Genomic DNA, 26,654 nt, shown 5'->3' with positions numbered 1-26,654 from the left:
AAAGAGCTTTATGATGAAAATAATCTCTGAATTCATTAATTTTTAGGTTCCTTTCACTTTATTACAGTATTACTTTTAATTGGAAATGGTCTACTTACTTAAAATTTCATACTTATGTCAAACATTAACAGACCTGAACTACTTCCACGACTATACTGTCATGACGGTTATTTTTTTTATGAAACAAAATGCTTTCAACAGAGTGGTCTCCATACATCCTGCTCCGTTTCTCTTTTCTTCCTTTTTTTCTTCTTAACTCTGATGGAATATGTTAAGTGGCACTGAATTGGAGAATTGAGCAGAAAAAAGTGACTGAATGAATAAAATAATCATGATGTCTTAAATTTAAGATATGCCTGTTTCTATATTTTGACAGCCAGCAGATTTCAAAGTGTCTAGTGTTGTTTAATACTTTTCTCACAAAATGTTTAATTTTGCATAGCTCAGGTTGGAATCGTTCCCTAAATAATCATCTACATGATATTTCAGCTTGGAAATATATCTTTGGGGTTCTGTTCACCAAGATTGTCCAGAGATATTTAGTGATTAATTGAGCACAGTATTTTCAGCAACTTTCGAGTTGAATGCAAAAATTGTATGCTGAGGTTTTTAAAAATGGATGACCAAAGTTACACTGTGAAGTCCATATTTAAGTCCCTAAAAAACTGGCCTGACTCTCCAGAGTTCCACGGATCTTAAAGACTCCAGTGGTGAAGTCAATAGCTATTCTAGATGCTTAGTCAGTCAGCCCTTTTGAAAATCTGGCCATTTTTTTAGGTGTCTAAACTTTGCCTTAGGAGTCTAACTTTATGCTTGTATTTTTGAAAGTCTGGACTATTTGTATTTGGTTTATTAAATTCTAAAACAGACGTAATAGAAGAAACTGAAAATATTCTATCCAGCCCTATGCGTTTTCAGTGTTTTGCCTGATCCTATTTCAATTTCATGCTTTTTCACCAGACATCTAAAACAAACAAACAACCTTTCCTTTTCCAGAACTAAATCTGTGTGTCTCACAACTCGTGTGTACTATTTGCTTCAATTCCCTTCCTAATCATTTTTATTTTAATGGTGCTTCAGGGAGCCTGACTTCTTTTGGCAAAGTAGACTGCAGATTAGAGTCAAACAGATGGGCAAGAGTTCTTTAGACAAAAGCTATTTTCTCATCTTGTTCTATGGCATGGGCTATTGTTTTTAAGACACAAAGAATGTCTATTTCCCGGACGTTATCTATACCCTCCCTTATGTCTGTCCCTTGCCTGACCTATATTTGAACCTTTCCTATGTCCTATTGGCTCCTTCTCTGGTTCTTCCTACTCCTTTCTGGCTTAGTGTGCTGCCCCACTGCTTTTCTAGCTCCTTCAATTAACTTGATATAATGTCCTCCCCAGGCTCTTAGAAATCCCTGTCTCTGCCTTGAATGGAGGCCTTGTTACAAGAGATCAGAAGAGCTGTAGAAGTCATGGATTGCACTGGGAGTGCTTATCTTCTCTGTGTGTTTTACTTGAGTTGTAAACACTTTAGGGAAAGGAATGTGACTCAGTCTGTTTGTAAAGTGGCATGTAGTTTGCAGACTGCATATATTGGTGTAAATAATCATTAACATTGGGAATAGCACTTGCTACCTCCTTTTCTTGCCTTCTCTAAACCAGTTCCTTCTAATTTTGAGTCGTCCAGCCTGCAGATCCCCCACCTTTTTACTTGCTCGCTATAATCATTCCTTTCTTTTGTAAACTCTTCAGAGACAGGACTCTAGCTTCCTATATTTTTGTGTACCACCTAGTGGAATGGAACCCTGATTGGGGCCATGGTGTGCCGCCACAGTACAAATGTTTTTTAAAAAATCATGTGTTTACATCATCCCTACTTCTAAAGATGGACTGGAGGTCCAGCTGTGTCACTGTGTCTGTCTTGGGTCTCAGTATAGCCCCTCCTCATTATATTGTTGTGCTCGCTGGTGCTCAGGAGCACATCAAATCTAAGTCCTCAATGTGATGTATTTTAAAGCATGATGCATGCTAGACTATTGTATATCAATGAATGCAACAATTCAGAAGTAATCTCTTGGGCCATTTGTTAATTTGTGGAGAAAAGGAGGGTGCTTGATTTGGCTGAAGATCTGATTTGTGTGAGAAATCATATACCAGTAGCAGATACCCCACTGGGGGCCATTAGTTGGTAATCCTGAAAAGGTCTAACGAGTGTTCTAGAAAAATTTTTTTCTTATAAATTGTATGGTTTTCCATAATCTATTCTGACATGCATTTTAAAATACTAATCATTAACATGTTTATCAAGGTGAACATAAATACATTAGGAGTACTTGTGGCACCTTAGAGACTAACAAATTTATTTCAGCATGAGCTTTCGTGAGCTACAGCTCACTTCTTCGGATGCATAGAATGGAACACACAGACAGAGAACATGTATAAATACATGTATGTATACAGAGAACATATATAAATATCTCCTGTCTGTGTGTTCCATTCTATGCATCCGAAGAAGTGAGCTGTAGCTCACGAAAGCTCATGCTGAAATAAATTTGTTAGTCTCTAAGGTGCCACAAGTACTCCTGTTCTTTTTGCGGATACAGACTAACACGGATGCTACTCTGAAACCTGTCATAAATAGATTAGCAATAAAATACAAATATTTCTTACTGTCTTCAAAAACATACTTGATTTCTGCAACAAGGGCAATTTTTAAAAATCATTCTTTGCACAAAAGTGAGAAGAAAACCTTTTGACGTTTGGAACTAGTTTGTAGACTCATAAATTCCAAGGCCAAAAGGGGCCATTGTGATCATCTAGTCTGGCGTCCTGTGTAGTGCAGGCCATAGAATTTCCCCAAAATAATTCCCTACATAATATCTGTTAGAAGAGCGTCCAATATTGATTTAAAAAATGCCATTGAAAGAGAATTCACAGTGTCCCTTGGTAAGATGTTTCAATGATTAATTACTCTTAGTGTTAAAAAATTATGCCTTGTTTCCTGTCTGAATTTGTCAGCTTCCACCCAGGGAAATATTATGTCTTTCTCTGATAGATTGAAGAGCCCATTATTAAATATTTGTTCCTCATGTCAGTTCTTTCAGACTATAATTGTTTGCTTTTAATCCATTTAGTGTGTGCCGTATTAATTTTATATCATTCTAATTTTTTAATCAAAATGTTGCGCGGTACCAAGTAAAATGCTTTGGAGAAGTCTAAGTACATTACATCAACAATACTACCTTTGTCAGCCAAACTTGTTGTTTCATCAAAAAAGACATCAAGTTAGTTCGATAGGATCTATTTTCCGTAAATCCAAGTTGATTCGCATTAATTATATTTCTCTCCTTTAATTCTGTATTGATCAAGTCCTCTTCATCAAGTCAACTGCTCCAGTATCTTGCTCAGGATCAATGTCAGACTGTCAGGCCTATAATTACATGGGTCATCTCATTTACCCTTTTAAATATTGGCACTATGTTAATTTTGTTCCAGTCTTCTAGAACTTCCCCGGTGTTCCAAGATTTATTGAAAATCAATATCAGTGGTCCAGTGAGCTCCTCAGATAACTATTTTAAAACTCTTGGATGCTAGTTATCTGGATCTGCTGATTTTATAAAGGTATGTCTTTAGTACCTACTGTTTAATATCCTCCAGAGAAACTAGTGAATGGAAAGAGTGTCATCGTCATCATCATCCATCATATGATGAGAGTACATTATGTGATTCCCCTTCCTACATACCCTCCCCAAAATTCAGCTGGAGTTCTCTTGTACTCCAGACATAGTCAGCCAGTGTAAATTGGCAAAGTTCCATTGACTTCGGTGGAGTTACAGCAATTTACACCAGCTGAGAATGTGGTCTATTGTATTTAGTCTTCACTTACCGTCTTCTTCGGGTATGGTTTTGTTGGTAATTTAAACAACAACAAACTTCAGCCTAAGCTTTCTCCCTAAGCTTGGCGGTTCTTAGGGCTTCCTTGCAGAGACTTCTCCACTGTAGAGACCAGATCCCTTTTATTAGTGTCACTCCTAACTCCACACCAGAAGCATACCTGCAATAATGAGTCTGGATAAATTAGTCAGTATCTCCTTCCAACAGGGTGGATAAAGAGAAAAGAACCTGGACACCCTGTTACAGCTGGCCGGACTCCTTCAGATTGTTGGGCTGTTCCTTTGCTCTCACCAACCAATGCCAGCTCTCTTGTTTCACTGTTGTTGGGGAGCAGGAGGAGGGGACCAAAGTCTATTTTGTACTTAACCAAGTGTACATATGTCTATTCCTGACTTGGCATCCTCTGTAAGTTAAGTTCCTTGTCTCTTCTCTCCAAGATGTCCAGCAGTGGTTACCCCAATTAAACAATATTCAGTTCCAGTTACCTTAAATAAAAATCTCAGGTACTTTTGGGCCTGGAGTATAAAATGTAGAGTAAATTGCAAAATAAAAATTAAAGGAGGATATAAAAACAGAGTGATAGTCTACTCACTATGACATAAGCAAGGCTCTAAACTTAATAATACAGCGCAGTACAGAAAACTGTCATATCCCTGAAAAACTGTCATGTTCCTGAAAAGGGAGGCAACTGTCCCCACTGACACCTCTCTACCATCATGTGGTCTTTTCCCCTTTTTGATGCAATAATGAAGATTTTAACTGTGTCAGTTTGATTCAGAATATAGTAAATGTATTCCTATTCAACCTGGAGTCATTGAAAATATATCCTTGCTGGCAGATCTCCTTGTATTTCACAGTAGATCCTTATCAGTTTTCTGTGGCAGTGTTTACTGGAAAACTGATTTGCATTTAATAAAAGGTTTTTTTACCCAAGTCCATTGTTGTGCCTAACCCTCAGGTGTTTGCCTAAAAACTTATTAGCATGTTTAACTTCAATGTCTCTTGGATGACTGTCTCATTATCATGCAAATTGAGCTAGCCACTTTCTGAGGTTAATTGTTACAAAACAACCCTTACAGAGACATATCCTGATTTACTGAACACTAAATATTAAATGCAGTGTAGCAGAAGTAATTTATACGTGGCAGGCAGGGCACCGACCATCACTGTATCGCAGTCTAAAACTTAACTTCATTGCGCTCACCAGGGAAAACAATACAATAAGCAACGATTTGTATTTAGTTGTGCTTTACACACAGCTCTGCTCTAGTCTTGAAATGTAGCTCTAAGTCAAACTAATTTCTACCCATGTTTTACACTCATATCTGCTGACTTGCAACCAGAGGGCAAATCTAGTTTAGCAGTTAGTAAATGGTATTATATTGTAAACATGGAAGTCCCTTAGAGCAAACTCACAAGAATGGTAGTAATCAGCAGTACTGGATTAATTTGCTGCTGAGCACCTAGACTCTCTCTTTAGCCAACTACATTTTCATATTTCAAGGTTTAACAGAGTTCTTCAGAGCACAGAATAGAATTGGTTCCATCTTATAGGAAATTAATCTCTAGAATTCATTCAAAAATGCACATTAAGTCCCTTTAAACAGTTCAGAATGCTTCTTTCTGGGCTAATTTGACGAGGTCAGAGACATTGCCCCATTATATATCACAGTGGAACTGTGAGACTTTTAGCTCCTGGTCCCAGTAGCTTGTTTTTTTTTCCTTGGCAGAGCTCTCTGAACATATGCAATGTGAAAAAATGTTTGTCACTTATTTCAGAATCACATTATGTATCTCAAAAGGAAAAAAAGAAAAGAAAAGAAAAGAAAACTCCCAATGTGTGCGATGCCGTATGTCACTGACATGAAAGGCCTCAGGACCTTCTCGCTGCTCAAAAAAGAACTTAAATTCAATAGCAGAGGTTTTATTCTTTTACTTGCACAAAATGTTACAACTTTTAGTATGCATCTAATTAGGAAATTAAAAATCTGCAAAGTGTATCTGCCACCCATTCCATCAGAACAACAACTGATGTGGATGAATAATGCATTCATAGAAAATAAGTCAATATGTTCCTGATTCTTTGCTGGGATTAACATTTCAATAGATTTTTGTAGCCTTAAGTGCGTAATATTTGGCTCCATATGTTTTAGCTAGCGGGTGTACAATTTTTTAGTGTACTGGCTGGAGGGGCGTGGGATTTTTGCAGCTTAACAGAATGGATGAAATCCTGGGCCATTCAACTCAGTGGAAGTTTTATCCTGGGCCCATTCAACTCAGTGGAAGTTTTATCTTTGACTATAATGGGGTCAGGATTTCATCCGCACCAAAGTTTTCAAGAGTGGTATCTCAGGTGTGACAAATGAATTTCTTTTTTTATTGTTAACAGTTAGACTTTGTATTGCACATTATTGGAAAAAATGTGACTCCTCCTATGAAATTGTGGTATCATAAAATATGGACTTTCCATCTAATGGAAAAGCTTTCACACTAAGTGCCTACAGACGATAAGTGCCAAAAAGAGGAGAGAGATTTAGAAATCCGATCACCTTTTTTAGCATACTTATAGGAGAAAGTCTCCCCAGCCAGCAAGCCAGAATCTTTAGCCAGATTCTTTGTATATTAACTTTATCCTGAATCAGTAACGTCTGATGTAGTATGTTAATATTCAGATCAGTGGGCAACTTTGAAAAGCCTCTGTTTGTGTGTACACATATACACACGTCAAGCTCTATCAGTTACAGTGACGTTCTTCATCACTAACAGCTGAAATAAAACTGCCTGTCCTGCATGACCGCCATATTCTTGGTCCTTGGCTGGACCCTGCCTTACCAGCAGGGAGAACTGATGGCACCTATATTTGCCTGCTTGCTGAAGGCACCTATGTTTGCCTGCTTGCTGCAGATATACATGAGTTATGAAGACTCAGTCTGATTGGCCTGGATTAGCAGTGGAGGTAGCAGCTAGAACTGGTACTGCAGCTTGAACCTGCAGAGCCCATTTTCTCCCCCAGCCACACACAGCATCTTAGCACGGGAAGGGAGAAAAACTCCAGAGAGAAGAATTGCGAACTCTGTAAGGATCTGAGTACTATATCTTTAAAAATGTGGCAGGAAGCCAGGCACCAGAGGGCTGGGTGGGGAATGGTCTAGGCAAGAGATCTGAAGTCAAGAAGAGGGAAAGACAGAGTAGCTTTAAGGATAAGGCTGTTTTCCTTATTCTAATAAAATTCCTTGTTCTAGTGTTTGAAGAAAACAGGTCTTTTCCTAATTTCTTCACCACTGTCACATGACTGTATCAGGAAGAATGGAGGGAGTCTGGTGAGATGCAACTTATCAGGGTGTAAGAGCAGACCTCCCAGTAGTCCTGGGTTTTACTGGACAGTATGTTAGAGACTGGGATGTAAGCAGTCTGGCCTAGTGATCAGAGCAGAAGTCATGCCTAGTGGGTGGAGCAGGCATCCAGCTCCAGGAATGGAGTTGACAGTCAGCACCAGGATCAACTCCTGATGACCAGAGTCAGAGCCAGCGGTCGAAGCTGAGAATCAGAGCCAGGATGAGATACCAAATGCCAAAGCCAAAGGTCAAGCCAGAGTCAGAGTCAAAAGTTGGGGCTGGCGGTCAGAGCCAGAACTAGTAAGCACTGTTTGGAAGAGAGATGTGAGGCTAGGATCAGGCACATCGCAGCTGCATGGTGGGAACTACAAGTGAAGGCAGGAGCCAGGAATGGAGCAGAATTGGGTGCAGAATACAGGAAACATGCACAAGCAGGGTCCAACAGAACAATAAGAAATCACCCAGTTGCTCAGACAGCTTCCTGTCCTGCCTCCTGGCTTCAATTGCATGGTTGGACCAATTGGTGGAGCCAGGCGATCCTCCAGTCAGGGCTCCCATGGGTGGTGCCATGGCTGCAGCTGTAGTTTTGCTGGTTCCTTGCCTGGCAGGTTTCATCAGGTAGCAGCCAGCATGCAGTAACTGTCTGGGTGCTCACAGGTCCAGGTTCAAGACCTTGGACATCAGGGTCCTGCTTTGATCTCCAAAACTCCCTGTCCTGGTTGCACCCCCAGATCCATTTCAATACACTGCTCAGGTAATCAGTCAGACGCTGCCCTGCCTTCAGAGGCAACAAAGGCAGCCAAGCAACCCAGTTCAGCTATGGTTGGCTGGTCCTTCTGTTCTCTTTAGTGATTTCAGCAATATAGCCTTGGTTCCTTGCTCTCCAAAGACAGCTGGCTGAAGTGGGAGCTTGGGACAACAGATCTCATATTTATCTCTACATACTGAGTGCAGATGGACACAAGAAGTCTGAGAATTTTGCCTTGGGACTTACACATACAGTGAGGTATCTTCCCTTTCAGCTTAACATCAGATTTATTTTCCTAGCCATAGTAGTCACATTTATATAGTCCACTCTCTTTAACTGGGGACTGGAGCAGCTACCTAGTAGCATTTCATTGACAAAGAAAAGCTTTTAAACTTTAAACTAATTCAAGCAACTCCCCCTAATATGGTAATGTTTTGTTTGTTTGCTTGATTGGTGCGTATTTCTGTAGTTCTAAAGCTGTCAGCTGAACTCTTTTTTGTTTGTAGATATGTAAAAATACATATATTTCTGCCTAAACTGAGATCTTTTGTGCCCAGTTTTGAGCCTGAAGTTATATATAATTACTATGAAATAAACCTCTGAATATATGGATTTATAACGAAAACACTGACAATTCCGAAAGTAGAGCAAAGGCATTCAGATGGCTATTTTGGTAGCTTTTTTATGTCAGGATCATTAATTAACATAATCTTTTCTTTAAAAAAAACCATGCTATTCTCCTGGGTAGGTTAAAAAATGATTTCCTTTCTATTTCTGCATTCTAATTAGGTGTTAATCATATGCTTTTCTGATTGAAATGAAAATCAGCCATCATGCCACTGTCATCTAGCTAATGTTGAGGGGGTAAGAAAAGGTGATTTTCAGCTAATACAAAATTAAAACAATTTACTTACTCTGTGTAGTTCCTCTCAGCCTGGTCCCAAAGAGATTCAGTGCAGACCCCAAAGCCAAAAATACTATCATCCCAACAGACAAGTCATATTCTGAAATGATAAGTAAAGCCACCTTGGGAATAGAACTTCTGTATATGATCTTCAGGCTGCTTATTCAGGCGAGAGGCTGATAAAGCAGAGCTGACAACGCCTGCATTCATTAAGAATGCTAGTTTATTAAATTAAGAAAGCTTTTGTTACTACTTCTATATATACTTTGATACAGCCATTAAAAGAAAAAGGATGGAAGACATCCTCTTGGGAGGAAAGATTAGAGCTCAGACTTGCTCAGGTTGTCCTACATTACCTAATCTCATTTCTGGCATAGAATGTACTTAAGTGAAAATCAGTGCTTAACTTGTGCCAAGGCTTACCAGGGCCAAGCCTCGACATCTCTAGGTTTGGCAGTTCGTAGCCCCGGCACCTGTGGGCTTGCTGTGTCAGTTAGGAAATTAAAAAAATTGCTTGAGCCCTGGCACCTCTGGTAAAAATGCTGTATATTAATCACTTTGACCCAAGTAAAACATTGTAGGAGGAGAAAAAAATGGTTTCCTGTATTTTTAAAGAAAATTCTGAGGTAAAAACCATGGGAAAAACCTTATCTCATAGGTCTTCTGTATGCAGAAAATCAGTCAATACCTCTTTGTAAGGTATTGTGTACAGTCAACATACTTGTCACATTCTGGGGTGCAACTCAGACCAGTAAGCAGTTGTGTCACAGTCTGCCCTGTAACTCTTAGTGCTTCAGGATAACTGAGCTCCCCACCAGCATACAAGTTTGAACTGAGTGTCTGTGGGTTAAACACCTCTGATTCAGCTATTCTGACTCCAGCAGCTTACTTGTTACCCCCCAGCCACACTCTGCTTACCCCTGGCAAGATGACCCCAACACACTCCCAGTCCCAAATTTCCCCAAAAAACATGTGTTCCAAAATCTCTAGCTCTCTCCTGGACCATTGAGAGAGATTAAGATTTGTTTGCTCCTTTAAAGAGACAAAAGCACATCACAGTTTATTATCCTAACTGGGTAAATACACCCTTCCTGCAAACACAGGACTGAGCTGGTTTATAGTAAAAATAAAACAAATAGGACAGAGGTTGACTGATGCCAAATAAAAGTAGAGATACAAGCAAATAAAACATCTAAAAGTCTAAAACTTAATCCAGCAAAGTACATGCTTTGTTCAAGATGGTTTCCCTCTTTCTTCTTTCCACCCGTAGCCAATCCTCATTCAGTTAGTCCCTTTCACAGAAGCACAAGGGCATGACTTCCCAGGTGAAAATATTGTTTCAAACTCTCCTTGGCTGAAGGTCCCATCTTTCTCAGCTTGCAAGAGCTCTGGCCCCTTGTATCCTATCTAGTGATGAATGCCAAAGATGGCCTCTGTCCTCGCTTATCTCTTTCAAAGTGCAGTGACCTTGTTTCAAGAAGCAGGATGACCTCCTGCTGTTCTTCCCTTCCTGTGGTCTTCCTGTCCCCTGCTGATTTTCTATATAAAGAGGGCTTCCATTGTGTTTCCACACATCATGCATTGAAGACTTGTAGATAACTGAGTTCCCTCCTTTCTATGTAAAACCTTTTTCTCTCTTTGTTTGGTCAGACTGTTCAGTATAATATCAGTATGTATACATAAGTCCTAGTGTTAATACATACAATTTACAATGATATTAATCACCAGTGTATCAGAAGCTTTCATAGAAACGCTTCACTTGATACACTTTTATAATATAGTAAATATCATATACAATCAGTTGATTCCTTTGCTTATCATTTAAGTTCAGACTCTCTGTTTGTATAGCCCAGATAAAGTTTCTCTATCCTGCTAGGGTGTAGACACCAAGCTGTCTTCTCCCCTGCTTGTTAGCTTGATAGCTTTTTTTACCTAATGTGTAAATAGAGCTTCACTGCTTCTGCCTGATGACTGGGCTGGTCACAGAACACCTACACATTCCTTTGTCTGGGGAAGACCTGTTTTCCAACTCCTGCTATGCCTTGTTTAACACATTTTAGTCATAATTCCAGTATATATCAATGAATCTTAATATATACCACATACATACATCATGAAAAAATATTAATGATCAGTGAGTTGTTAGTTTTTCAATGATACATTGTATTCTCCTTTTGGATACAGATTATGACAATAGTGAGTTGGGGGAGGGGGTACGCTAGTCAGGCCAGCTGAAACTCATTACCTGAAATCAGTGAGCCTCTTGCACTGGGATGCTGTTAGGGCATTACATAACATTCATTACATAAATAATTACTTCTGTAACTCTGCTATTGCTAATTAGTGCCACAAACATAAGGCAGTTGTGTGCTTGGGTTCTTTTATGTTTATACTAGTTAAATACCTAATAATAGAAATTTACCAAGGTATATTTTATTTTTACAATTCAAAGGCAGTTATAATAACAGGAAATTGTATCCTTAAATAATTACATCTTATAACCAACCTTATAAAATTATTGTTGTTTGAGGGCTTTTGAGGTTGTTTTTTTATGGTGTGTTCTATTGAGTTGTACAGTCTGAGGTACCCAGATATTGTGATAGTGTGTGTCAAAAACATTTTCAAATAAGTAAAATGACTTTAAGCTGTTGTACTTTGTGATTTTGTAACAGGTTGTTTGACAATTTGGATTGGAACCGTTGCAATAACATAGTTACTTACAAGATTGATTTCTGGTATTTCTTGCAGTTTGGCTCAAAATGTGAAGAGAAGTACCTTTTTTATTCCAGTATTTATTTGTCTAGTCTTTATCCAAAGCAGGAATTTTAAAGGTTCATGAAATACAAGCTGACATCTCAGAAAGGTTCACCTGAGTTCTATGAAGGTTCAGACTGTAGGTTTTCTGTTATCTGAGCTGCTTGGTCCTGTTTCTACTTACAATATAATGTGCAACAAAATAGAATTAACTGAAAAATAATTTGGACCCAGGGAGAGATGAGTGTTTTAGCAAGATGCATGTCTAAAGTATTGCATTCATCCTGTGCACCTCATTATGAGAAAGATAACAAATTGATGGGAGTTCAGAGAAGAACAAAATTGTTAGAAGATGAAGGATTAGACTTTAGGTTTCTATCGTACTGCTATTAAAGAAGAAAACTCTCATTGTTGTCAGTGATTCAGGATTAACGTTTAAATGAATTAAATATTTTTGGGGTAGATAGCTAAGTAGGAGGACAAGATGAATGTCTAAAAGTGTATGATTGCTCACACTCTTGCATATTTACATCAGTTAATTGATATCTACAAAGGTGGCAGAAATGTGATAAAATTAAGAAAGGGAAAAAGAGTATGACTATCTGGAAAATCTTCCCAAGTAGGAACTGGTAGAAGGCTCATTACTTTAAACTTTTAAGGATAAAGCACTAGAAAATGTTCTATGATGTCAAAGAGCTGGGCTAGAGGATGAAATGGGTATTTTCCTTAATTCATTTCTCTGATTCTTTAGATAGTAGAGGAATTATGATCTGACGGATGAAGAAGCTGTATAGAAGCAGCAAAACTGTTTTCTCCTATGTGGATATCCGATTCAACTGCCTACAGTTTGCAAAAGAGAGCATGTCTTTTGTGTCAGGGTAGGATTCAATAATACAATAAACAACTGCATTGCTATACAACCTTTAACCCATACTACAAAAAGAACAAACTACTGAGTCTCTGCAGTACAAGCTAACTAGGAAGGAAAGATTTCTGTAAGGTTTTTATGCTGCCTATTGATCTTATGGTTTTATACCACCACCTATCACTAAAGTATCTGAGTACATTAGCCACCAAGAACAGGGCACAATCAAATTTCATAGAATGAACTGCTGTGGATCCTGAGAGCCAAAGTGCCTCCCTTATAAGAAAAAAAAATGGATTCCTCGCTGCTAGACTATGGCATTTTGATATATAGTTTAAGATGGATGATTCTGACATTTAATAGCTGAGATGTTACTGGACACATACTTCATAGGTTCAGTAACATACAATGTCCTGAGAGGTCAAAAATGTGTCTGTCCATCAGCTATGAAATGCCAGTGCCAGTGAGAAGAATTGTGTGAAAGTGGGGAGCATTGACAATGAGAATCCATGGGAGAGGGAGAGTGATTGTTTCCCAGGATACAATGGATAATACTTGAGTAATAATTAAATACAAAACAGTACATTAAAATAATACAGTGGGCACAGCTTAAAGGTCTATGGCCTGGCTGTTGCGACTTTAAGTCAAATTATTTGTCCTGATGGTTTAGTTGCATCTCTTTGTTCTCCTGGTATTAATAATAAACAGATAATTCCTCTTAAGACCATATATAGAATTCTTCTTTTCTAGAGAGCAGTGATTGGCACAAATCAGGACCGTCCGTCTAAGTACCCCTTAAATGTTGGTGAAATTTGGATCTATACAGTATCTGCACATTGGCCAATGTCAAGAAAAATGTTTGAAAATCTAATTTTTCCCTTCGAGTTTTAAGTACAAAGTAACATCAGATTAAACAGCGTCACAATTCTCCCCATACGCACACTGACCACAACCAGTATTCTTTTGAAGAAGGACTGCCATTGCCTTTCACCTGGTGCTCAGCTTGTTATCTTGCTTCTGACTCAGTCTCCTTTGAAGTCAGAGTTCAGGTTGCTTTCTGCTAGAGTTCATCTTAGCTTTTGGGTGAGATGTCAATACATAATTACTATTTTTGAAGTAACGACATATTTGATTTATTCTTGCTTTGCAAGGGTGCATGTAAAATTCCTTTTGCCCATTTTAAAAAAGTCTTTGAACTTGTGGTCGTGTTTAGTCTTTTCAGTTGAATACACAAAACCTTGTGCATAAAAAACAAGGAAGACACTCATCATATAACACTTGACCGTTCTGGAGTTGATCCTATGACAACTCGGCACAATTCAAAGGATCACCTCTTTCTTAGTATGTAAACAAGCCTCCTCCTTTGAGACTTCTTACTGGCATGTTAATGACTTCTTCACATCTTTGTCACCTCAATGATTTGTAAGATAACATCATTATGGGGAACATTTGAAAAGCACACTCAGGAGTTAGGTGCCCAACTCCCATTGACTAACAGTGGGAATCTGTTGCCTAACTAGATTTTGTGCCTTCTACAATCACCGCCACAGGCACAATATTAAGCTCTCTAATTTTTACATAGCAAATACAATTCCTAGCAAGCAGTCAAGGAACAGACTATCCCAGATTTTTGGATGAATTATATACACTTTGACACTGCTTTGACTTATAGAAATGCAAGATCTTATTAATATATGTTTAAAACTATTTGTATAAAAGCCTCGCTATTTTAAACATAGTTTTATTGTGTGTTACAGAATCTCATTATAGTTATAGTTTGTTTCTTTAAGACTAAGCACATCAGAACAGGGAAAGTACATTTTGGGTGCTACAACAGTTTCTGGGCAAGATGAAGCCAGAGTATATGAATTATAGTAATGAGGATGCTGATGGAAGAGTCTCATAATACAAAAACATTGAGGTTAAAAGCAAAAGTGTAATCTTCCATAGAACTGCTCCCCAGTCCTCAGAATTGTGCTGAATTTCAGCTGGGAATACAGTTTTGTGGCAGGATTGCTAACAATGAATGGCAGCATTCACAGTTTTAATGATAGCAATGTTAGTAAGTGCAGTTTCTGTAGCTAGATGAAAAGGCTGAATTCTCACATATTTAAAATGAAAATAGACTTTCTGTAATACGGTATATTTTGCCAGAGTTTCTATTATTGGTGTGCTTTCTAAGACACGAGGGGACACATTTTGAAAGTGAGTTTTGAGAGGAAGATGTATTTAAGTTACAATCCAGCATGTCAGTTTTACTGTAGAAGTTCTACAGAAATATATCTTGTTCTTTTATCCAAACTGGCAGGAGTTGAAGGAAGGTGTGAGGAACAGTGCGTTTTTAGGAAGTTATTATGGAATAAGTACTCTGCATAGTCAGATAAGTAGCTAAATAGTTGGTACATCATTTAAATGCTTGAGAGCTCAGTGAATTAAAGTTTCCGAGAGAAGGGTGGAAGTTCTTAATTTCCATTCTGGTAACGCTATGAAAAAATGTTAGTCCCAAGGCTGGAGGCAGTTTACCCGGGAAGGCTGTTTAAATCCCTAGCTCAGAGGTCAGCAACATTTTGCATGTGGCCCATCAGGATAATCCGCTGGCGAGCCACGAGACATTTTGTTTACATTGACCATCCGCAGGCATGGCCCCTTCTAGCTCCCAGTGGCCGAGAACAGCAAAATGTCTCATCACCCGCCAATGGATTACCCTGATGGGCTGTGTGCTGAAGGTTGCTGACTCCTGCCCTAGATTTAGATGAGAATGTTTCAGTTTGAATTATGAGGAGGAAAGCGGTACACATGGTGGTGCCTTTCCAGGAGCCCGGATGCTCTTTCCTCCATCTGAGCCTAGTCAGTGACTGACATGGTAATTAAAGAGTTGTATTGTACAAGATGCATGCCCATGCATATAGTTCCTTAACGTTTCACCCTGGCTGTTGTCCCCTCTTTCTCCCTTTTAACTTCACTGACAGCTGGAGCCTTTTTCTCCTCTTCCTACATTTAAAAGCTTTGTAATGGGCAGGAAAGGGAGCTCCCTATTAGTTCGTGGGTACTGCAGAAGAGGAAGTAGACTGAGAAGGGAGATGCCTTGCTCAGTGCTTTCCTACAGTGTATTTGCTCTCTGCCTTTGCTCAGCAGCTACAGAGCAGACAGGAGCAGCTGAGAGTACAGTGCTGAGTTGGCTGGTTGACTCCATGTTTTCTCTCTGTAGCACTGTAATCATTTTAAGCAGAGAGAGAGAGGTGTTGAAGAAGGTATCTTAACGTGTTTTTCGCTCCCTGACAGTCTATCTGCAGAGTGGATCTGCAGTAGATTTGGTGAGAGAAGTCCAAGCTTACATTTTGTAAGACCCTAAGCAAAGTAACAAAGTTCAAAGAGCTCTGTCCCTAATGTTGATCTTCTCCTCTCCCACCAGGTATACAGATATACCCAGGCCACTCCCTTCCCGTCTTTCATCACCACTAAGGCTGTGGTAATCTCACCTATACTCACTACTTTCCAGAGGTTTCATGACCTCTGACTGAAGTTGCGTTGCACCCTTCCAAATGTAATTATGGAAATCGTTCTTGGCTATGACTCACTGGCACTGGGATTAGATGGGACCACCATCTGGGAATCAGAAAGGTGCTTTGACTGGTTGAATAAGTTGCATGTGGTGCAAGGATCCTGAAAGTTCAGGGTCCTCTGTATGCACCTAGATTGCATAATCTAAAGGTCGACTCCAGGGGCATGGATCTGGAAGATTTCCTGTCTCTTGCTGTTTCTCTCACTTGTGCCTTCTTCCCCTCTGCTATTCCTCTCCCTTCTCTTAGGGTGTTTCTACACTGCAGCTAATGTCAGTATAACTAGTGTCACTCAGCAGTGTGAGTGAGCCACCCCCAAACCACATAAGTTACACCAACCTAAGCGCTAGAGTGAACAGCGCTATGTCAGTGGGAGAGCTGCTCCCCCCAACATAGCTACCGCCTTTCATGGATGTGGTTTTATTATCCTGACAGGAGAGCTCTCTCCGATCGACATAGAGCGTCTTCACCAGACGTTCTACAGCGGCGCAGCTGCATTGGTGCAGCTGCACCGCTGTAGCGCTTCCAGTGTAAATAGCCCTCCGTCATCACTGCTCTGCCTCACATGTAAGCAGTGAGATGTGAATCCGATTCATTGTGTAAGTTTCATTCTGCTGCTTGCACATTGAGCTGAGCAGTTGGGAGCAGGTGAAAAGAAATAGAAAGGGCTGTAACTATGCTCTGATCCAGCCTGGTTTCCTGCAGCTGCCATTTAGAGCTCAGCTGCCACCTTCTGACCTCATGTGGAGATGTTGGCTGGATTGAATGTTTCAGTATGTGCATTCTCTGTTGGGATGGTACTTCTGTACCATATGATGGCACAAATATATGCGTCTGGTTAGTGCAGGCCAGTGTTTGAGTGGTTTGCTAAAGGAGGTGAGACCAGAGCCCTAAAGAAGGAGCTTCGCACCCACAAGGCAAAGCAAATCGGAACTGTGAACAGCTCAAAGAAAGGTTGAAATAATATAAGCTAATTAGTATGCAGCAAAGGGTGTATCCCTCCATGTCTTGTTTCAGTTGGTTTCAGACTTTGACCTTGCTGAAGGGATCAGCCAAATATCATTGAAAGGACTGAGAGAACTTGATATTTGTCTGCCTGATTTGATTTGACTTGCTGTAGTGATACCTATAAGCCTAGACAACTTTTATTTAAACAAAATTGGACATTAAATGCTATCAGGTAATTTGCTGTCCTCAATCTATAACGTGGATTGTCTTGCCACTTAGCGATGTATAATTGTTTCCTACACACTTCTTTGACAACTGAAACGTAAGTCATTCGTTCAAGTTTGAACTTGCAGGATATATTTAAAAAAAAAGACTGTGTGAGAAAGGCAGCTTTTGCAAGGAGCTGCACTGACAGCTCTAGGTACTGACGATCTCTGTGTTACCACAGAAGAAGTACTGTAAAGCATGGGCTGAGAGGTGCCAGCATCTCTCAACTCTGGTCAGGAAGGTCAGCCTCTGTGCAGAGAGAACAGTGCAATTTCTAAACCCATTCAATCCTTGCCAGCGCTGCTGAGACTGCCAGCAAAGGTCTCAGTTTATGCCAGTTCCTGAGGTGTTTTTTCTGATTCTGACACTTGTCCCCTTGGATCTGGATTGAGACAATCAACTCATTTCACATAGACCACCAAACATCAACAGCTGTTAACAGCTTTCAGACACTACAGTAGAACCTCAGAGTTACGAAAACCTTGGGAATGGAGGTTGTTCATAATTCTAAATGTCTGTGATTTGGAACAAATCATTATGGTTCTTTCAAAAGTTTACAACTGAACATTGACTTAATGCAGCTTTGAAAAACTTTGTTATGCAGAAGAAAAACTCCTGCTTTTAACCATCCTAATTTAAATAAAACAAGCACTGAAACAGTTTCCTTACCTTGCCAAATCTTTTTTTTAAACTTTCCCTTAATTTTTTTAGTAGTTTATGTTTAACACGGTACTCTACTATACAATATTTGCTTTTTTTTTGTCTCTACTTCCTGATTGCCTACTTCCAGTTCCAAATGAGGTGTGTGGTTGACCAGTCAGTTTATAACTCTGAGGTTCTATTGTACTGAACTGGGCCAATGACCTAGAAGCAAAAACCCTATATCTCATTCCTAATCTCCAAAACCAGTCAACCCCCATTTGAGATAATTCAATTATCAGCCATGCAAATAATCCCAAGTGGTATAGTAATTTGAAAGTGTTTCTTTTTTTTCAGAATATTTTGTACTAAATGCTTTGGAAAGGTTTAGCTGAAGAGGTGCACTGTAGTTAATGAATGCACATAAAACATAAAGTGATATAAGGTGCATAATTTATGAAATTCCATCAAAATGCAAGTATGTGTTAAGCGTATGTGTAGAGAGATTATATTTGATCGTGAACTTAAACTGCAGGCAAAGTCGTAAATTTGATAGGGAAATGTTAGGAAATACAATGCAAGTAAAAACTGGGTAAACTGGGTCCGTTTTCTTTTTTTGGTTACTCTTCTGGCATGTTACTGCAGGACAGTGCTTTCCATTAATGATGAAGACATAGTGTTAGCAGCTGATTGACTGTAGTTAATTGGCGTAATATTGTATGGCCGTACTTTTGTCAGGGACTGTTCAGAATGGCCTTAAAGCTTCTTGGAAGAAATAAAGTATTGAGCAGGCTCCTATTTTAACCTGAGTGTGGATGAGAATTAACTACAATATTTAGAGAGGTTTGGTCTCAGGAATGATAGCATAAAGCTCCTAATAAATTATCTCTGTGGAGATAGAGTGTAAGCTTCTGTAGGAATAGGGCAATGCACTGAGCCTTTTGGATGTTTTAAAATTCGAAAGACTAAATGACACAAATCCATGTACTTATGGATCTCATTCTGTCTCTTCATCACAAATCAGAATAACAAATTTGACAATTAGTTGAAGAAATCAACCAAATATATGTGCAACTGAAGTATGCTAATTATTGTTTTTCTCCAAAACCTATTATATATAATAATAGGAGCTATATCTATCTCCTAGAATTGGAAGGGACCTTGAAAGGTCATTGAATCCAGCCCCCTACCTTCACTAGCAGGACCAAATTCTGATTTTTGTTCCAGATTCCTAAGTGGCCCCCTCAAGGACTGAGCTCACAACCCTGGATTTAGCAGGCCAATACTCAAACCACTGAGCTAATGAACGTGTCTTCACTTTTATAATCGGAACTAGAGAAAGATTGAATGAAGGAGTGTCAAGCTTAGTAAGAGGATGGGAGGCCTAAAACTGGGATCGGTAATGGGGTATTGAGCCTTTCTCCTCCAGGTCACTGATTAAAATTCAGACCATTTTGTTAGTGACTGGAAGTTTTGGCATATAATAGTTGTTTGGCCCATGTAAAATTAAATAGTAGACAGGGACAGGATCAGTATTACTGCTGATATCAAGGTGGTGAGTGGAAGCTTTTACTGCTGTTTCTCTGTCTGTTTGTAGTTAACCAGCCTGTTCTGCTTCCCTGAAGTCAAGAGGTTTTGCTTTTCACACCAATGGGAAGAGGATCAGGCACAAAAAGAAGACTTAGGCCTCAGTGCCACTAGTTCTGTACACCTTCATAAATATTTAAAGAGATTACTTTAAGAAAATTGTGTAGCTGTAGATGGAAGTGTAAGATTTGAAAGGCACTAAAAGTGGATTATTGTGGAGCATTTTATTGTATAAATATCAGAGGGGTAGCCGTGTTAGTCTGGATCTGTAAAAGCAGCAAAGAGTCCTGTGGCACCTTATAGACTAACAAACGTATTGGCACATGAGCTTTTGTGGGTGAATACCCACTTCGTTGGATGCATGTCGACAAAGTGGGTATTCACCCACGGAAGCTCATGCTCCAATACGTTTGTTAGTCTATAAGGTGCCACAGAACTCTTTGCTGCTTTTATTGTATAGTTAATTATAGAAAATTGGGCTGAGCTGCAATACAGTGTTCTTAATAATTTGTGAGTGTATTATTAAAATTATTGGGCTATTTCCTTAGCTAGTGTAAATCATTCTTGTGCCACTAAAGTCAATTTACACCAGCTAAGGTTCTGGACCGTAGTATTTATGGAGCTGTCAAAACTTACATAACTTTAGCTTTATGCCGTGAGAACATTTGACCAAGCTGTGTACCTTGAGGAAATTCAATGTAAGATTTATTTTTTTTAAAGTAATTTTGTGTTTTATTTAAAGATAACTATGGGCAAACTTCAACATTTGGCACTTTGGTTTGATGTTTATTTAAATTTATTTTGACCTCTTCCTTCTCCGACCAGGTACGGAAATCTAACAAGAAGTGGCACTGTCTCATGAAGTTTGTTGGACTTCCTATTTTCAGAAATACAACAAAGGGAGCTCTTCTTGTGTCTGTGAATATTCTCACTTCCAGTTGTGATCATAGGGCAGTAATTGCAGAGGCATGAGAAACTTAAGCAGGAGTAAGTGGTAGGAACCAAACAACTGAATGTTTTTCAACTTTAAATAACGTTTGGCCACCATCATTAAGTAATTAAGACTGGTTTAACCATTGCATATAATAGAGAAATATAAACCATCAGAAGTCCTTGGTTGTTTCGGGAGAAGAACAGGTTGGGTTTTTTTGTTTTTTTGTTTGCCTTTTTACACTGATTTGTTCCTTAGGAAGAGAACGCAAATGAAATAACTGTAGCTGATAATAAACAGGCAGGATGTATCATGTAACATTTTAAGTCTGAATGCACATATTTTTCTGTTCTTTCATGTGTGTTCAGCAAACCACTTCTTATTAGATATGAATCATTTAGAAATCACCTACACATGAGCTTTGAAATCCTTGTTTTAAAATCGACGAAGAACACAAGCAGCTTCTGCTTAAGACCATAAGAATACTGATAAGTGAAAACTCTGATTCCGCTATAGCTGAGAATATGTGGAATCCAGATAATTCTTCTCAGATATAGTTGATTTTTTCTATGAAATATTGTTCTATATGTCTAGGAGCTTGTTTAGATGAACAGTTAGTTCACAGCAACCTAGGGTGTAAATCTACCTCTCACTAACCTGCCACACACTGTGTGGTCCCTTCTGCTGTGCACTACAAGTACTTTAGGGCACTTTTAATTCCAATAATACACCACAGTGTGAACAGCAATGGTTTTCCACAGGACAGGGTGTGAGACAAGGGTATATTTTGTCTCCAAGCCTCTTTATCATATATGCAAAATTCATTGTGAGGCAGCCTTGGAAAGTTTTGACAAAGTGGAAGGAGCTGGGATTTCCATTGGCAGACACACTCAACCAACCTCAGATATACTGATGACACACAGTCTTTACTAGAAATGATGTAATGCAACAAACAGTTAGTGAGGAACATGGACTTTTCTGGAATGTGACGAAAACAAAATGTATGTAAGGACTAACAAAAACAGGAGTCAAGCAGATACAAGTTGTAGAGCCGTAGATGAATATAGTTATATGAGATCATATATGTCCAACCCCAGGAGGCTGTTTCAAAGAAATCAGAAAAGGATTAGGGATAGCTTGCTCTGCTATGGCCTCCCTTAAGAAAATACGGAAAAACCATAGCTCCTCAAAATGTGCAAAGGTGCAACTGAAGAAAAGCCTAACGTTTCCTTAGAGATATATGGTTGTGAATTGAAGTTAATGCTGCTGGCAAGAAAAAAAAACAAAACCTGAAGCTTTTGAAATGTGGTGCTGGCAATGATTCTTGCATATCTGTTGAATGGGGGCGGGGGGAAGAATACCTATGCTAGAAATATTATTGGAAAGAAGCAGATCCTGCTTTCAGAAATCAACAGACTCAAATGTATGTATTTTGGTCACATTACGTGTAGAGATGGAAATAACAACGAGGAAGTTATTATGGAAGGAAAGGTCAGGGTCATCGTAGTAGGGGACAACCAGCAAGAGATGGATGGAGGATGGCATGTGGCAGATCTCTTGAAGGTCAGCTGCTGCGTGCTCAAAGTTAGTGATGGATCATGAAGACTTCCAAAAAATTTGCTATGTCACCAGTATTCAGACATGAATAAATGGATTTACTTAGTGCATTTGATATGGAAGTAGATCAGTGCACACTAGGGAGCTTTTAGTGCATAGTAGTAGGGTCCACATAGACAATTAGTGCACGGCAGACTGGTGCAAGGGAGACTTTCACCCTAGCTTGCCACAAACTGTTTGTCTAGACAAGCTCTTAAGCACTTACCACTAGACAAGCCCTTAGACAGTCTACAATTACCACAGCATCTCCCAGTCTTTAACATATATATCCTCACAACACCCCTATGAGGTAAGGAAGTGCTGTTATCTCCATTGTATAGATGGGGAACTGAGGCACAGAGAGACTAAGTAACTTGCCCAAAGTCACACAGGAAGTCTGTGACAGAGCAGGGAATTGAACTTGGGTCTCCTGATTGCTCAGCTAACTCTGTAACCACTGGATCATTCTCCCTTTGGTGCTGTGGTTGATGGTTGGGTTCAATATTTGGATTATAGAAGCCGGATTGATTAGCTGAGTCACAATACTTATTACAGTCACTATGTGCCATTTAGGACAAGAAAATATGTCATCCTTCATAGCAGAGAAAACCAATTATTTTGTTAGTTGTTAACTAGCTTCTGTAATAATCCAATTATAATAATCCATCATGGACTCCATTTCCATGAACTAGACATATGCGGTTTGTATTTTCTTTGAAGTAATTTAATCTCACTTTTATCCTTATGGAGATGGAAAATATAGTAACCTGCCTTCTCTTATGGCATCAGAATATCAGAGTTGAAAAATATACAGCACAAATGGGGCTGAATGAAATACAAGTTATTTTACTTCAAAAGTAATTCTGTTTAGAAAAGACAGTTTGCCGCACACTAATTATCTGTGTATTGTCCTTGTTTGAATCACAGGCATCTAACTGCTTTTCATCTTAACTTCTTAAACTTTTCTTGCTCATGCATGAATCTAGACAGCTGGATATCACTAATGGGACAGCTAGTGGTACCCAATGGTCTGTTATCAACATTCTGTTACCATATATTAGCATTACACTGCATGCCTACAAGGACTGGAAATTTGATTTGTGAAGCAACAGCTGATTAGTGATGATTAACAAAAAGGCTGGGAGGTAATGGATTTTGTGTTACACTCTTTCCAAAACAAGCAAAGATGGCATATATTATATGTCAGTGTGAACCAAAACAGATTATCCATTATTTTAAATGTTTTTATCTTAAAGATTTCTCAAGGGTTGTTTAAAACCAAAGGGTTTTAACTGAATTTAAATGAAAATGGAAGTGGAAGTTATCATAAAATCATGTGACATAGCAGGTCTATTTGTTTATTTTAAACAAAATGTATCAATTCATTTTTACAGTGTCAAGGCAATACAAATGCTATGGCTGTGGCGCAGACATGAGGATCTCACATTAATAAGTGTGATTTAAATACCTCAATAGATATAGAGAGACTATCACTAACAGTGATCAGCTTTCCAGGATATAACAAGAAGACACAATGTTTTACTGTGACAACATGGAGTACCAACAGATAACCTGTCCTAAGTGACCACTTAAAAGTGTACTTCAGATTCCCAGTGTAACAAAACTGCAAGCTGCTGCTTGTGGACAGATTGCTGCCCCTGATCGAAGCACTAGTGACCTCACTGGGGCTCTGGCTGGGCAAGTGGAGCAGCTTTCAAGATCAGATCCTTGAAACCACTTATTCGAAGCAACTAATCTCTGATGCTCACAAGATTAGGTCTGGGCAAAATGTGTGACTGTTGTTTCATGAAAATTTTTGGCCCGCTTAGTTTTGTTTTATTTCACACTAAAATTATGGGAATTAAACTACTTTTTTTTAACTCAACAGAGCCCCTTTTGTGTGAGGAGGATTTAAAAAATGAAGGTGTGAGGAGTTTTCCCCAAATGATGTTTGTATGATTAAACATAGGCAGGGTGCTAGTAGGGTCTGAATTTTATGTTTACCTCTGTCACTGGATGGCCGACCACCATTATAATATTTAAACCCAGATCCATATCTCAACATTGTAGCTGATGCCCATCCTCATAGGCCAAACTAATACTCTGGATCAGAACATACTCAAACGCTGCATCCAACTTTGGAGCGTAGGCACAGCTCAAAAAAGTCACTAAATCAAGTATTTAGTTTTACTGCAAATGTATCTGATTATATGTAAAATATGTACAAATATGATATGACAAAGGTACTTTAAATAGATGCAAGCACAAAATGGTGCAACAGTCACTGTTTTTCTTTGTGCGATACGTGGAATGTAGTATATTAGAGTATGGATATTGACATTGTCGCACAGATTGTGCTATCATTTCCACCACTGGAAATCGGAAAGTCTGTAGAGTTAGTACAGATTTACAATGATGCAGATGACAGCAGAATCCTGTCCTTATTGACCATACCCAGGCTGTGACTGGCAGGTTGGTCCTTTTTGATTACATCATGGTTGTGCACCAATTTCCCACAACTGGGATGAATAAATGAAAAAAGGAAAATACCTATACATGTTGTGTTAAAGACTTTTAAAATAAGGATGATTTTAGTATCTTTTCCAACACCCTTTAATCTAATTTCCATAATGGATTCACTGATTTTCTAATTTAAAGTATTTTAGGTTTTATCTGCAAAGCCAACCAAAATTTGTAATCTCCTTTCCTACCCCTGTGTCCTTCTCGCTCCTCCTGCAGCTTGGGCCCTAAGGTCAAGCTATGGACCTAGGTAGCTTAAGGCATCCCTTGCTACATCGTCTGCTTTTCTAGCGCTGCAGCTGGGAGGAGAGAGGAAATGGTTGTTTCCCCCTGAAGTTACACTGTTACTGCTCTTGATGCGGCATGACTTCAAAAGGAAACCACTGTTTTCCTTGCAGCTTGTCCTCAGCAGCACTAGAAAAATGGTTGGTCTGCTTTAAGTGCTTTTCACTGTTAATGCCTCACCGCTGCGTTTCCTTATTCAGGTTTTTGGCCTAGGAGACCAAGTTTAGATGGACGCAATAGATTGGAGAGGGAGAAAAGAACTATATAGAAGGGGGGAGTGACATTTTTAACTGCCTCTTTCCCCTCCCCCAGGCCATGAACCGAGCTGCCCTACATTCTTACAGATTTTTTTTCCTTTTCTTTTTGTTGTGGCAATAAGAGCGAAGATATAGTTATTGAGCCTTTGTGACAAAGTGCAGTAGCAACAGGAGCTGGGCACTGACTGAAAAAAGCTTAGTCAGGGACTTCTGAGAAGGGTCCCCATTAGTTCAGAAGACAAAATCTTTGTGATAAATATGATCAAAATGTTAGACAAAAGATTGTACACCATTTCCCCTCCATTTCTGCCATCCTTCCACTGTGAACTACTTTTCCTGGTGGAGGTATCATTACATAAATTCCCATAAAATTTGTTTTATAAGATTTGTTTTTAAATGAAATGTTGGCTGGCATACACCACAGTATAGTGTGTGCTGTTGGTGACTCCTGAGTGGCTGAATTTACACAGCCTTAATCCAATCAAAGTGTACATAAACAGCCTACTCATGCACAGCCTGTTATGGTTTATCACTCTAATGGACACTATTAAGATAATTATTTTATCCTTCATGACTTGCTGTTCTATTGTCCTGCTAAATCAGTCAATCCAAACTAACTAATATACCTTGAGGGGAGATTTTCATGTGTTTTCACAACAAGAAGGATCATTGCAGAAGCCGTCCTTGTTAAGCATTTGTCACTTCAGAGAGATGTGATGACATTCAACACTTGACTGCTAGTTGACTAGCAGGTCACATATCAGTTAAAACCAATGCTGTGCAGGAAGTGGCATGTAAGAAATTGATTGTCTAGCTTGGTGTCTTGGCTGGCTCTAATTCCTGTCATTTTCCTTCAAGTCAAATAAACTTGGGTTTAAGACAATGTCTTTAGGATATTTCATTTAACCCTCAAAAGTGGATGCAACATGAATGTAACACATGTGAAACAGATATCAAAATGTGACTGTTTCCATTAATACTCAAATCTAGTCTCACGTTTACTTTACCCATTATTTTATTCAATAAAAATCTGGTTTAAAATAATAAAATCTTAAATAAGCCATAACCATAGTGATAACTTTTAAATCATAAAATAATTTTTTTAAAATCCCCAATCCTCACTTGGAATACTCCCTCCCTCATACCTCTTCCAAATTTGGCTTTTAAATGTGTAAAGATCTTCAGATCCCAGCCCATTTGGGCTACAGGAGAAACTATTATCCTATATGTGGACAAAGATACGTTTTCCCATAGGTTTATGTGGTAGATACAGCACTGCCATATCCTTAGAAGAGTGTATTGAATTAAGTTTAAGAATCTTTGGGGGTCTATTGTATTAAGTTAATATTATGTATTGTGGGCTGGCATTGTACGTAACTTCTCAAGAGAGGAGATGTGAAACCTTGTGGTTACCAATGTGCCTGACAAGAGTGGACTTTTGGAACAAAAAGAGTTAAGTGAACTTCCTGGGGAATATTTAAGGGAAGGTGAATGCAAATTTCACACCTCTGATTATGCAAAAACCCAGACTCCTGACGCTACACCCTGAGGAGCGGTTCATTGTCTACTGATCC

At 39.0% G+C, this 26,654-nt stretch overlaps 1 protein-coding gene across 3 annotated transcripts in view; it reads left to right on the top strand.

Moving 5' to 3' along the window:
- Positions 1-26,654, top strand: part of MACROD2 (mono-ADP ribosylhydrolase 2) — a 1,390,378-nt gene that overhangs the window by 1,013,431 nt on the left and 350,293 nt on the right. The gene's annotated exons all lie outside the window — the stretch shown is intronic.

The sequence above is a fragment of the Chelonoidis abingdonii genome, chromosome 3, assembly GCF_003597395.2.
Source record: "Chelonoidis abingdonii isolate Lonesome George chromosome 3, CheloAbing_2.0, whole genome shotgun sequence".
In the NCBI taxonomy this organism is placed as follows: domain Eukaryota; kingdom Metazoa; phylum Chordata; order Testudines; family Testudinidae; genus Chelonoidis; species Chelonoidis abingdonii.
The sequence above is the reverse complement of the archived record's forward strand: the minus strand, read 5'-3'. Positions and strand labels throughout refer to the sequence as shown.